The sequence below is a fragment of the Scyliorhinus canicula genome, chromosome 7 (genome assembly GCF_902713615.1).
Source record: "Scyliorhinus canicula chromosome 7, sScyCan1.1, whole genome shotgun sequence".
Lineage (NCBI taxonomy): Eukaryota > Metazoa > Chordata > Chondrichthyes > Carcharhiniformes > Scyliorhinidae > Scyliorhinus > Scyliorhinus canicula.
In genome coordinates, this window is record NC_052152.1 from 191,698,841 (window position 1) to 191,711,981 (window position 13,141).

General features: G+C 47.6%; 1 protein-coding gene across 12 annotated transcripts in view; it reads right to left on the minus strand.

The window, feature by feature from the left end:
- Positions 1–13,141, minus strand: part of zmynd8 (zinc finger, MYND-type containing 8) — a 283,096-nt gene that overhangs the window by 151,943 nt on the left and 118,012 nt on the right. Inside the window, exon 1 of one of the 12 annotated variants that reach the window (XM_038803562.1) lies at positions 12,388–12,466. The exons of 10 other annotated variants lie outside the window; for them this stretch is intronic. The gene's annotated coding sequence lies outside the window, so the exon portion shown is untranslated. Of the gene's footprint in view, positions 1–11,016; positions 11,040–12,387; positions 12,467–13,141 lie in introns of those variants that run through there. One more of the 12 variants, XM_038803565.1, reaches the window with a different exon arrangement.

The window sequence follows — 13,141 nt, forward strand, 5'->3', positions numbered from 1 at the left end:
GATGGGGCGCTGAGGCTGCCGTGAAACACGGCCAGTTTCACGGCAGCCTTTACGACTCGGCGCATTTGCGGAGAATCGCGCCCAATAGGTCCAGGTCAGGACTGAAGGAAGTTCCAGTCGCAGTCCAGGCTGGCTTTTAAGGGGTAGGGTAATGAGCCCAGCTGGGCAGGCCTCCGCCCACTAGCAGAGAAGCTCATATTCTATGAATCTAATGGGAAGAAGTGTATCCCTATGGGCTTTGTAAGGGTTATTACAGGTGGCAAATGGTGAAATTTGAATTCAATAAAAATTTGGGATTGTGGCCATGAAACTATCTGGTTCAATAATGTCCTTTTTCTCCAGACCAAAAGCAATATGGTTGACTTTTAACTGCCTCCTAAAATGACCCAGCAAATCACTCAATTCAAGGGCAATTAGGGATGGACAACAAATGCTGGTGGCACAGTGGTTAGCACGGCTGTCTCACAACACCAAGGACCTGGGTTCGATTTCAATCTTCTACTGTGTGGAGTTTGCACGTTCTCCCCGTGTCTGTGTAGGTTTCCTCTGGGTGATTCGGTTTCCTCCCTCAATCCAAACATGGCCAGTTTAGGTGGATTGGCCATGCTAAATTGACCCTTAGGTTAGGTGAAATTATAGGGCAAGGGAGTGGGCCATGATAGGGTGCTCATTCAAGTCAGTGCAGACTTGATGGGCCAAATGGCCATCTTCTGCATTGTAGGGATTCCATGATGCCTACTGTTGGAACCAACAATTCTACGGACACGTGCTTGTAGGATTAGAATAGCGGTTTTAATATACTCACAACAGAGCCAGCCTATTAGCCATTGAACTTTCGGTGAACTGGCCGGCTGACCATGTGGCACTGATCTTTATACAGCAGCTTCCGGGGGAGGAGTCCTGGGCAGAGCCAAGGGAGAAGCCCCGTACAACTCGAGCATTCCCAGAGCTACTCCCCCTGGAGGACAGGTAGTGCAACTGCACTTACAATATAGACACATGCATATACAGATTATAATCCGGTGTGAATCACATTCACCACATTCACCCCCTGTGAAAAAAATCGAGTCCAGTGGGGGTGGTGGCTCACAGAGTTAGTCTGTCCGGTGGATGAATTGTTCTTTTCGATCTGCGGAGCACCGGGGTTGCAGCCTCTTGCAGTGGCTGGGTGGGTGTTGAGAGCTGGGGTACGATGGCAGACTCCGGGGCGGGTCTCATCCGAACTTTATACACCTCTGGCTCGACCGGAGACTGGGGGCGCTGGGGGCGGGCTGGTTCTGGCGCGTGGAACCGGTGGGGTGAGCTTGCGGAATCGGGGGCGTGAGGGGGCGGCAGCATAGGGAACGGGGTAAGGGGTTCCTCAGCGGGGGTAGGGGGGGCTGGATCCAGCAGGTGCCAGGTCCCGAAGGGATACTGTGTCCTGGCGACCGTCCGGGAACTCCACGAATGCGTACTGGGGGTTGGAATAGAGTAGGCGCACCTTTTCAACAAGGGGGTCAGTTTTGTGCCCCCTGACGTGCTTCCTCAGGAGGACCGGGCCTGGTGTCCTCAGCCACGCCGGAAGTGATACTCCCGTGGTAGTGCCCCTAGAAAAAAATGAAGAGTCACACGTGAGGGGTTTGATTTGTACAGAGGGGGGATCTGATTGCGTGGAGCGCGTCTGGGAGGACTTCTTGCCATTGGGAGACTTGGAGCTTTCTAGACAGGAGGGTCAGTAGGACGGTCTTCCAGACCGTCGCGTTCTCCCTCTCCACCTGCCCGTTCCCCCTGGGGTTGTAACCGGTAGTCCTGCTCGAGGCGATGCCCTTGTCGAGCAGGTACTGACGCAGCTCGTCGCTCATAAAGGACGAACCCCGGTCGCTGTGCACGTAGCTGGGGAAACCGAACAGGGTGAAGACACTATGCAGGGCCCTAATGACTGTGTGGGAGGTCATATCAGGGCATGGAATGGCAAAAGGGAATCGGGAGAACTCGTTAATGATGTTGAGGAAATAAATGTTCTTGTTAGTGGAGGGGAGTGGCCCTTTGAAATCGATCGCAAGGCATTCAAAAGGCCTAGAAGCCTTGACCAGGTGGGCCCTGTCTGGTCTATAAAAGTGCGGTTTGCACTCTGCACAGATCGGGCAGTCCCTGGTGACCGCTTTTACCTCCTCGTTGGAGAAAGGCAGGTTTCGGGCTCTGACGTAGTGGGCAAGCCGGGTGTCCCCTGGATGGCAGAGGTCAGCGTGGATGGCTTTCAGACGGCTGATCTGCGCGCTGGTGCATGTCCCGCGGGATAGGGCATCCGAGGGCTCGTTGAGCTTCCCCGGTCGATATTTAATATCGTAACTATAGGTGGAGAGTTTGATCCTCCACCGAAGGATTTTATCATTTTTTATTTTGCCCCTTTGCGAGTTGTCAAACATAAAGGCAACCGATCGTTGGTCGGTGATGAGGGTAAACCTCCTACCTGGGAGGTAGTGCCTCCAGTGACGAACAGCCTCCACGATGGCTTGTGCTTCCTTCTCGACTGAGGAGTGTCTGAGTTCTGAAGCGGATAGGGTACGGGAGAAAAATGCAACGGGCCTCCCTGCCTGATTTAAAGTGGCTGCTAGAGCTACCTCTGAGGCGTCGCTCTCAACCTGAAAGGGAGTGGATTCATCCACCGCCCGCATGGCTGCTTTGGCGATGTCCTCCTTGATGCAGCTGAAGTCCTGGCGCGCCTCAGCTGACAGGGGAAATCGTGTGGCCTTAAAGAGTGGGCAGGCTTTGTCCGCATATTGAGGGACCCACTGGGCGTAGTATGAGAAGAACCCCAAGCACCGTTTGAGGGCCTTGGGGCAATGAGGGAGGGGGATGAGGTCTGGGCCCAGGACTCCGTTCTCCACGACGTAGCCGAGGATGGCCAGTCTGTTTGTGCGAAAAACGCATTTCTCCTTGTTAGAAGTGAGATTTAATTTCTGTGCCGTTTGGAGAAAACGGTGGAGTTTGACGTCGTGGTCATGCTGGTCATAGCCGCAGATGGTAACATTGTCCAGATACGGAAACGTGGCCCGCAGCTCGTACTGGTCTACTATTCGGTCCATTGCTCGTTGGAACACCGAAACCCCGTTAGTGACGCCGAAAGGGACCCGGAGGAAATGGAAGAGGCGGCCATCGGCCTCGAATGCAGTGTAGTGGCGGTCCTCTGGGCGGATTGGGAGCTGGTGTTATGCAGACTTCAGATCCACCGTGGAAAATAGCCGATATTGGGCGATCTGATTAACCATGTCTGCAATTCTGGAGAGGGGATACGCGTCTAGGAGCGTAAAGCGATTTATGGTCTGGCTATAGTCGACGATCATGCGAAATGTTTCTCCGGTCTTGACGACCACCACCTGAGCTCTCCAGGGACTATTACTGGCCTCTATGATCCCCTCACTGAGCAGCCGTCGGACCTCCGATCGGATAAAGACCCTATCCTGTAGGCTGTATCGCCTGCTGCGAGTAGCTACTGGCTTGCAATCTGGAGTGAGATTGGCAAAGAGCGGGGGGGGGGGGATGCGCAGCGTGGTTAGGCTGCAGATAGTGAGTGGGGGCAGGGGCCCGCCGAAGCTGAGGGTGAGGCTCTTGAGGTTGCACTGGAAATCCAGGCCTAATAAGAGTAGCAGGACACAAAGTTTAAATTTAGAATAACTAGCGCCTCGAATTGTGAGCGTAGCAACGGTGCGTCCTTGGATTTGGACTGAGTGGGAGCCCGAAGCGAGGGCGGTAGTTTGGCTCACCGGAAAAATAGAAAGCGAACAGCGTCTTACCAGTTCTGGATGTATAAAGCTCTCGGTGCTCCCGGAGTCAAAGAGGCATGGCGTGATGTACCCGTTGATCTGGACCTCTGCCATCGAACTTCGTAGGTGCTTGGGGCGGGATTGATCCAGGGTGACTGCGCTGAGTTGCGGGTAGTCGGCGGCTCGATCAGCTGTGCTGGAGTGGCCCCGTGATGACTAACCTCTGAGTTTGTAGTCGTCGAGGTGAGTTTCAGAGTTTGAAGGGGATGATCCCAAGATGGCCGCCCCCATGAGTCGCACATGGCCGGCCGCACGGAGGAGGATTGCCAAGACGGCTGTCCCCATGAGTCGCACATGGCCGGCCGCATGGAGGAGGATTGTCAAGATGACCGCCCCCACGAGTTGCACATGTCGGGTGGGGGCGGAGTCGGCATACAGGCTGCAGCATTTTGGGGCCTGTAGGCCTGTGAATTCAGGGAACGAGTGCTTTGAGCCGTGGGAGGGTTAGAGGCTGGGGCTTTCTTCGCCAGTCACACTCTGGCATAGTGTCCTTTTCGCCTGCAGCTGCTGCAGGTCGCGTTACGGGCCAGGCAGTGCTGCCACGGGTGCTGGCTTTGGCCACAGAAATGGCAGGCTGGAGCAGCCGAGTAGCTGGCTGGGGCAGCAGAGTAACTGGCTTTGGCAGCGCGGTAGCTAGGGGGCCGTGCGGCACAGGCTTGGGGAGACTGTTGGTCGGGGGTCCACGATGAGGTCGCGGGGTCCGCGGGAAACAAGGTGAGGCTGCGGAAGGAAACCTCCATAGTAGTAGCAGCCTTCATAGTAGTGTCTAAGTCCTGGGCCCCGTTTTCTAGCAGTCTTTGGCGTACATAGTTAGACCTAAGGCCCGCCACGAAAACGTCCCACACAGCAAGCTCCCTATGTTCAGCCGCGGTAATGGCTTGATAATTACAGTCATTGGAAAGATTGTTCAATTCCCTTACAAACTCGGCTAGCGTTTCTGTAGGCCGCTGACGGCGAGTCGTAAACACGTGGCGTGCATAAACCTCGTTAATGGGCCTAACGTACATTTTGCCAATATTGCCAGCGCTGCGGTGTAAGAACCGGCCGGATTTAGCTGTGTGGAGATTCTGTGGCCTACCCTCGCGTGCAGTAGGCTGAGTTTTTGTTCCTCCGTTGTTCCGGCGGTGCTGGCTTCTGCCAGGTAGGCTTTAAAACATCTCAGCCAGTGGGAAAAAATTTCCTTAGCCTCTGCATCCTGTGGGTCGAGTTCTAGGCATCCGGGCTTGAGGGCTGTTTCCATGATTTTTTCGACTGTTTCCTGAGTATATTAAATTGTTGGAACCAACAATTCTACAGACACGTGCTTGTAGGATTAGAATAGCGGTTTTAATATACTCACAACAGAACCAGCCCATTAGCCATTGAACTTTCGGTGAACTGGCCGGCTGACCATGTGGCACTGATCTTTATACAGCAGCTTCCGGGGGAGGAGTCCTGGGCAGAGCCAAGGGAGAAGCCCCGTACAACTCGAGCATTCCCAGAGCTACTCCCCTGGAGGACAGGTAGTGCAACTGCACTTACAATATAGACACAATATAGACACATGTATATACAGATTATAATCCGGTGTGAATCACCTTCACCACACCTAGATCTCAGGAATTAATTTTTTAAAAATACAGACCTAATTTACTCAGTCCCTCCTCATAAGGCAATAGTGCCATTGCAGGGATTTGTCTACGGAGCCTCCGTTGCAGCTCTTCCATGGCAACTACATCTTTCCTTAGATAAGGAGATCCAAACTGTACACTGTACTCCAGCTGCAGTCTCACCAAGGTTCTATACAATTGATCAAGGCCTCTTTACTCCCGTGCTCAATAATAACAATAATAATCTCATGGCGTCAAGGTCCCAGGTTTGATTCCAGCTCTGGGTCACTGTCCTTGTGGAGTTGGCACAGTAAGAAGTCTTACAACACCAGGTTAAAGTCCAACAGGTTTGTTTCAAACACTAGCTTTGGGAGCACTGCTCCTTCCTCAGGTCAAGGAGGAAGGAGCAGTGCTCCCAAAGCTAGTGTTTGAAACAAACCTGTTGGACTTTCACCTGGTGTTGTAAGACTTCTTACTGTGCTCACCCCAGTCCAACGCCGGCATCTCCATATCTTGTGGAGTTGCACATTCTCCCCATGTCTGTGTGGGTTTCATCCCCACAACCCAAAAGATGTGCAGGGTAGGTGGATTGGCCACGCTAAATTGCCCCTTAATTGGATAAAATTAATTGGGTACTCTAAATTCATAAAATTATAATAATAATCTTTATTGTCACAAGTAGGCTTACATTAACACGGCAATTAAGTTACTGTGAAAAGCCCCCAGTCGCCACATTCCGGCACCTGTTCAGGTACACAGAGGGAGTATTCCGAATGTCCAATTTACCTAACAAGCACGTCTTTTGAGACTTGTGGGAGGGAACCGAAGCAAACCCACGCAGTCACGGGGAGAACGTGCAGACTCCGCCAGACAGTGCCCCAAGCCAGGAATCGAACCTGGGACCCTGGAGCTGTGAAGCAGCAGTGCTAAACACTGTGCTACCAAACTGCCTCAAAGCACCTTGCAATGAAGGCCAACATACCATTTGCCTTCTTGATTGTTTGCTGCAACTTCATGCTATAGCTTTTAGCGTCCAGTAAATACCAAGATCCTTGTGAACAACACAATTTGCATATACTGCAGTTAACCTTTTGAGTCCATATGACTCTTCTTCAGAGCTTGAGTGAGAAATCTGATGAATATTATATTGTTTAAGATGGGGTGAAGCAAAGTAGAAAGTCTGGGGTAGGTGTGAGCTAGGAGAGTAGGAAAAAGATGTTTAGGTCATAAGACAAAATAAGTGTTAATGGGAGTGTTGAGGACTAAAGAAGTGGCTGATATTGACATAAAGATAAGATAACAAAACATGTTAATAGCAGAATAAAGGTAAGGGCTCAGTGAAAACAAAACTTAATAACAAGTGACAGATGGTAATGTGGGGGAGGTGGAGAAATGGGAGGTTTGTATTGGGACAAAAACATTTTGGATTCAAAAATTAGATTAAGATGGTGGAAATAGTTTGCAGTCTGAAGTTCTTGAACTCAAATGTTTAGTCCATTAGGCTGTAAAGTGCCTAATCGGAAGATATAGTGCTGTTCCTCCAGTTTGGATTGGGTCTCACTGGAACATTGCAGTCGGCCAAGGGCAGAATCTCTCCAGCGCAGGAGGCAATTCGGCCATTGAGTCCGCACCGACCTCTGAAAGAGCACCCTACCTAGTCCCACTCCCACACCCTATTCCCGTAACTCCACCTAACCTTTAATACGAAGGGTAATAAGCATGGCCAATCCACCTAACCAACACATGTGGGCACGAGAGCAAGACACTGAGTTGAAATGACAAGCAACAGGAAGGTTGGGGTCATGCTTGCAGACTGAGTGAATGGGATGGGGTCTTTACAGGAAGTGGGATGGGAGGAGCTGTAGTCCATCTAGTTGTGGGAATCAGTGGCCCTCAGAAGTGGGGGATGGGGTGTAAAGTTTTGGACATTCACAGTGGAAGTGGTGGTTAGATCCAGGAAATTGTTGACATGACAAAGGGCATCAAAGGAATAGCAAATGTTGGTGAGAAGAGGCTGGACAAGGGGAGTCAAGCTAGGAAGAAATGAGTTCAGTGGGGCAGGAACATGCTGAAACAATGGGTCCACCAGGACTGTCCTGTTTGTCGACTTTGGGATGGAGATGGAAGCGGGCTTTGCGGGGCTGGGAGACTATGAGGTTGAAAGCTGTGGAGGGAAGATGTGGGAACAAAGGTTTGATTTTTGGTGATGGAATCATGGTCCAGGGGGAAGGTAGGCGCTCAACCTCTGCAAAGTAGAGGGCAGTAGTCCAGACAACAATGGCACCAGCCTTGTCAGTCGGTTTGATAACCAAAGATAATCACCAATAGGGTGGCACGGTAGCACAGTGGTTAGCACTGCTGCCTCACAGTGCAAGGGACCCGGGTTAAATTCCCCTTAGCTCACTGTGTGTGGGGTTTGTACGTCGGGTCTTGGTGGGTTTCCTCCGGGTGTTCCGGTTTCCTCACACAGTCCAAAGATGTGCAGGTTAGGTAGACTGGCCATGGCAAATTAACCCTTAGTGTTGAAAAGATTAGGTGGGGTTATTGGGTTACCGGGATAGGGTGGGTTGTGGGCCTAGATAGGGTGTTCTTTGAGAGGGTCAACGCAGACTCGATGGGACAAATGGCCTCCTTCTGTATTGTAGTGATGCTATGAATGTATCCTCTATCTCGAGAGATACCTCCGTCAACACTCTGGGATGTAGCTAATTAGGTCCAGGGGATTTATCAACTTCGATTTCATTAATTTTGAGTACTACCTTTTTATTAATACAAATTTATTTCAATTCCTCATTTTCACAATAATAATCTTTATTTCTGTCACAGGTAGGCTTACATTAACACCGCAATGAAGTTACTGTCAAAAGTCACTTAGTTCCCTGGTATTTCTGGGAGAGTTTCGGTATCTCCCTCTATGAGGACAGACACAACATAATTGTTTAGTTTCTCCACCATTATAAATTCTATCTCCACCTGTAATGAAACCACATTTGTCCTTGCTAATCTTTTCCTTTTCATACATCTAAAGAAGCATTAACAGGCCGTTTCTATGTTTCTCACTAACTTTTATTCATATTCTCTTTTCCATTTATCAGTTCCTTGGTCGTCCTTTGCTGAATTCTAAAATTGTTCCCAACCTGTGGTATGAGTGGTGGGTTATGTGTTGGCACTAAGTTAGAGCTAGACAAGTCAATTATGATCGATGGGTGTGGAATTAGCATGTATGAACAAGGGATGTTGGGTGTGAAGGATGAGGACTCAAAGGGCCTAATGTGTAAGAAAATAATCATGATGAAGTCCCAGAAAACTAAGATGGCCCTTTGCATAGCCCACCTCTGCACTTGGCAGCCTCGTAGCCACCTCTGGTCTGCATCTGAGGGAAATTGGACCAGACTCCAGATGCACCCCCTCTGCAAGAATGAAGCCCCCACCATTCACAGCACTTTCTCCCAGCTGACACGATGCAGCAATTGGAAACAGATATATTGGCCCATGTTCCCAAAGGTCTAGAAAGGTGCTCTAAGTATTGGACTTTAATAGATGTGCTGTAAACTGCCCAACTACTTCTAAATGAAAGGGACGAGAGGTCAAGAGTGACACATTAGCATTTCAACTTCAAAAGGTTACTATATTTCATGTTGCCATGGGAGGACAGAGGAAGATCAGGTTACAGGCTTCCCTACAAAATCAATCGATATCAGAGACAGCTGTTCTGTGTGGTCAACACAGAGAAGAAGCTGTCAAGCTACCACAGCCAGATGCAGGAAAGAGATGGTCTCTAAGTGATGAGACACATCCTGAAGCTATCTGAAGATTCTGCAAGATTCATCCTCACGTGGACAGTTGAAAGAAGAATCATTGGAATAGACTTTACTGCTGATTTAAGAAAATCTCTGAAAACCGAGGAAAATGCCTGGAAATGGACAAAGTTACCACTTGGCAAAACAGGAATACAGGTACCCGTTGGAACCTGGGAGCAACTGTGGATTGCTTACTACAAAGGCTGTAATTCCATGGTATATGCGAAGTATGACAAGTATAAAAGGGGAACATTCCTCTTTTTAAAATCGTTTAAAGTATAGGTTGAAAGAAGTATTTAGTAAATAGTACTTTTAGCATGACATCACCAGGAGCAGGGAAAGAGAAAAATAAAGACGAATCCAGCATGATCACAACAAAATGCTGACACTCATTGTTAAACGCTCACAAAGAGTGACCAATTGGCCAAGGTACTGCCAAACCCTATTGAATTCAGCCTCAGCATGAGCTAGTACCGACAGGAGCAAGAGGAATGGGTGGGACTCTCCCAGCCCAGAGCCGGGCCAGAGAATCCCCGCAACTGGGCCACGTTGCCCTGACGCCGGCACGCGATTCACCAGGATGGGCCGAGCGGCCGCTCTAAAAAGGCAGAGTCCTGCCGCCCACACCTGGTCGCAGCCGGCGGGAACTCTGGCGCGCAGGGACGGGGGGTGGCCTGGGGGTGGCTTGCCCCGCGGTCGCGGCCCACCTATTGACGGGTCGGTCTCTCGCTCCCCGGGCCTGTTTTCTTCCACGCTGGCCCCTGAACTCACATGCCATGTTGCGTCGGGACATGCGTGTTGAGGGAGGAGATCACGCATGCGCGGGTTGGCGCCGCAGCCACTGCGCATGTGCGGATCCCGCAGTGCACAGTTCGCGCTGGGATGGGAGGCTGGAGTGGCGTGAACTGCTCCAGCGCCGTGCTGGCCCCCTGTAGGGGCCAGAATCGGTACTCCCAGCGGCCTGTTCACACCGTCGTGAAACGCGACGCCGTTTCCGACGGCGTGGACCCTCTGCCGCCGAAAGGGAGAATGTCGCCCAATGTTTCAGGGCGATGGGAGGTGAAATTAGACAGACAATGATTAAATAATGACCTGAAAAAATAACCATAAAAAGGTGCTTATGTAGCTGGATGCATCAGTACTCAGTGCACTTGTTTTCTTTCCTTGTATGTATTCTTCTCACTAGTCTTCCATTTATTTTTCTTCCCAATCATAATGCTTTATAAAATATTCAAATGCGTTATAAATACATCACAACCAGCATAAACAAAATTAATTACCCCATTGGCAAAACTGAAATAAGCATCTGTTGCTCTCTGGTTTTCCAGTCACCTTCAGCTTGTGATATTTGTCATGCCAACTGAGTTATAACATAGCCCCTACATCTGCTGTTTGAAGAATTGTGTATAATTTTATTCTACAAAATGATGCCATGGGATACTTAAAAAACATTTATAGGCTAAGCAATAGAACAAACAAGTCAGTAAGTAATAGAGAACCAGAAGAGTTTATAGGATTGCAAACCTTATAAAATTAGTCAGGCTCAGGAAGCAAAACTTGCACGTTTATATTTGGGGTGGGTGCAGGGAGATGTTACAATCAGAATGTGGACCTTAAGATTTAACCCACAATGCTGCCATTTTAGTGCAATGTACACAGTTGTATGTTGCATGCTCTACAGTGAATGGCTAGTACGGTACATGAATTATATAAATCAACTGAACCTCAAACTATGGGTCAAAATCCAGTCTGACTGTCAGGTTTTTGATGACACAGCAAATATAATTTAAAAATGGAATAAGTAGAAAATCTCCAATTACTTACCGTCCACAGACCTACTTCTTTATGCATCAAAACTGAGAAAGGTCTATGTCCATATTACAGAAGTTTGTGTTGAAAGGAATTAGATAATACAGCATCAAGCAACCACATGAATACACTACAAGGATACTCTGTAGCAGAAGAGTGCTGGCTATTTACCACCTAACAATAATAGCATCAACATCTTATGTGCCTACAAAAACTCAGAAGGAAAGAGCATTCAAGGATTCATCAGAAATGCCTCAACAAAAAGAATGGCTTTATACAGGTCACCTTGCCTGCACTATCTACGTAATTATATAAAATCCCCAATTAATAAGCAAATAGTGCCTTGGTTTTAGAATTACTGAAGGCACAAGAATAGAAATACTCATCACTAAATTGCTATGGAATAAATTTCCCCAAAATTTTTTCAGGTTTTTTTGGGGAAAAAAAACAATGCCCTGAATGCAGTGATTGCTCAGTTTGTCCTGCGTACACCATTATCAACCATTTAATTGTCCTGTACACAATGTTTACAATATGTAAAGTCTAAAAATGGAACCTGGCACGGTCCGTCTGCTCCTATCGGTGTCTAAAATGGTGGCACTTTTCATAATCACTCTGGCAATTGTCAAGCCTACAATCCTGCACAACAGAACCATTTAGGACACAATTAAGTCTATTAAATCAACAGAAAGTAACTGCATCAGACTGCACTGCAAGGCAGCCACTGTGCTAAATGAAACCAATACTTTTAATTCAGGAGCTAATTCACATAGAAGAAATGCAAAACAAAAACAACATTATATTGGTATAAAATGCCATTTAGAATCCCAATTATATTTATAGAAAACACTTTTGACTGTAAACAGAATACATGTAAAATTAATCTTGTTTATTAGAGCTCTAAAAATTAGCCCAGATCCTGAAAACACAACCATAACTCCTCAATCAGTGGGCTTGAAATATTTAAAGAAAAAGCAGCTCTATTGTAGATGCAGCAATGGCAGACTTGCTCAGACCGGTTTGAACCAGCTTTTTACCTTGGGCATGACATATGCTTCTGCCAGACACCGAATTACATCAGTGTTTTAATCAATTCAAAACAATATTTTGTGTTTTTCCTATCATTTTTGGAACAACAAAATAACGTAAAATAGAGCTGACAGCACGTCACTAAAGGGGGATCCTGGGCATAAGAAGTTAATGCACTGGGCTCTCTGTTCATGTCTCACAGCTTGAAAAGCAGATCCCATCAGCATCAAATACAACGTTGTTAACAAAACTGCAGAAATTACTCCCTTTTAGCCATGTAGTGTATACGACAGAGAGTATCATACCTTCCTTTAAACACTAAAAATATATAAAGTTCTTCAGCTTGGCTGAATTTACCTTGTTTTGGTGGAACAAAGATGGAGGAAATTTCCAGAAGGCCTTTCTGAGTCCGGCTACAGCAATTGTCAATCTTTAACCTATTCTGTACTGCTATTGGTTAAACACAACATGGTAGGATATGATTGGTTTGTCGCAAAAAGCTGTCTAACTCCTGCTACCTTGTTTCAGACAGCATCTTTCTGCATTGCAGCCTTAGTTGGAAGAACAGAAAAACATGTATACATGTAGACAGACAAATAAAACAGACATGGGGAGGGATTTAAAATACTGCCAAAAAAATTAAACACTTTTCAGTCCTTCACAGCACTGCTTTGAAGTGGCATTTGCAATTACGACTCTCATTACACTTTTCAGTTGCATGTAGGCCCTGCCAGCTAGTGCAGCCATTTTTACACTTTGTTCGAAATATTGGCAGATAAACTAAAGTAGGTCCAGCCAAAGAATCTTATTCTTGATCAGTTTGTGATGTCGGAGTTGAGGTCATCATTTCAAAAGATTTTTCTTCAGCAGTAAATGAAATGGGAGGTGGGGGAGGAAGGGAGAAAAGTCACATGAAAATGAAGCCAATTGCTACGTTTTAACTTACTTAGGCAGGATATTTAATCTAGAGTTTCAGGCCATATAATAAACATTTACGGTACTTTAAATTTGAACACTGCAAATTCGAATAACCCAAATTAACCATGGCAGTGTGAAAATGGTTTCTATCACACGGCCTCTTTCAATAAATAAAAGTTTAGGCACTTGATAA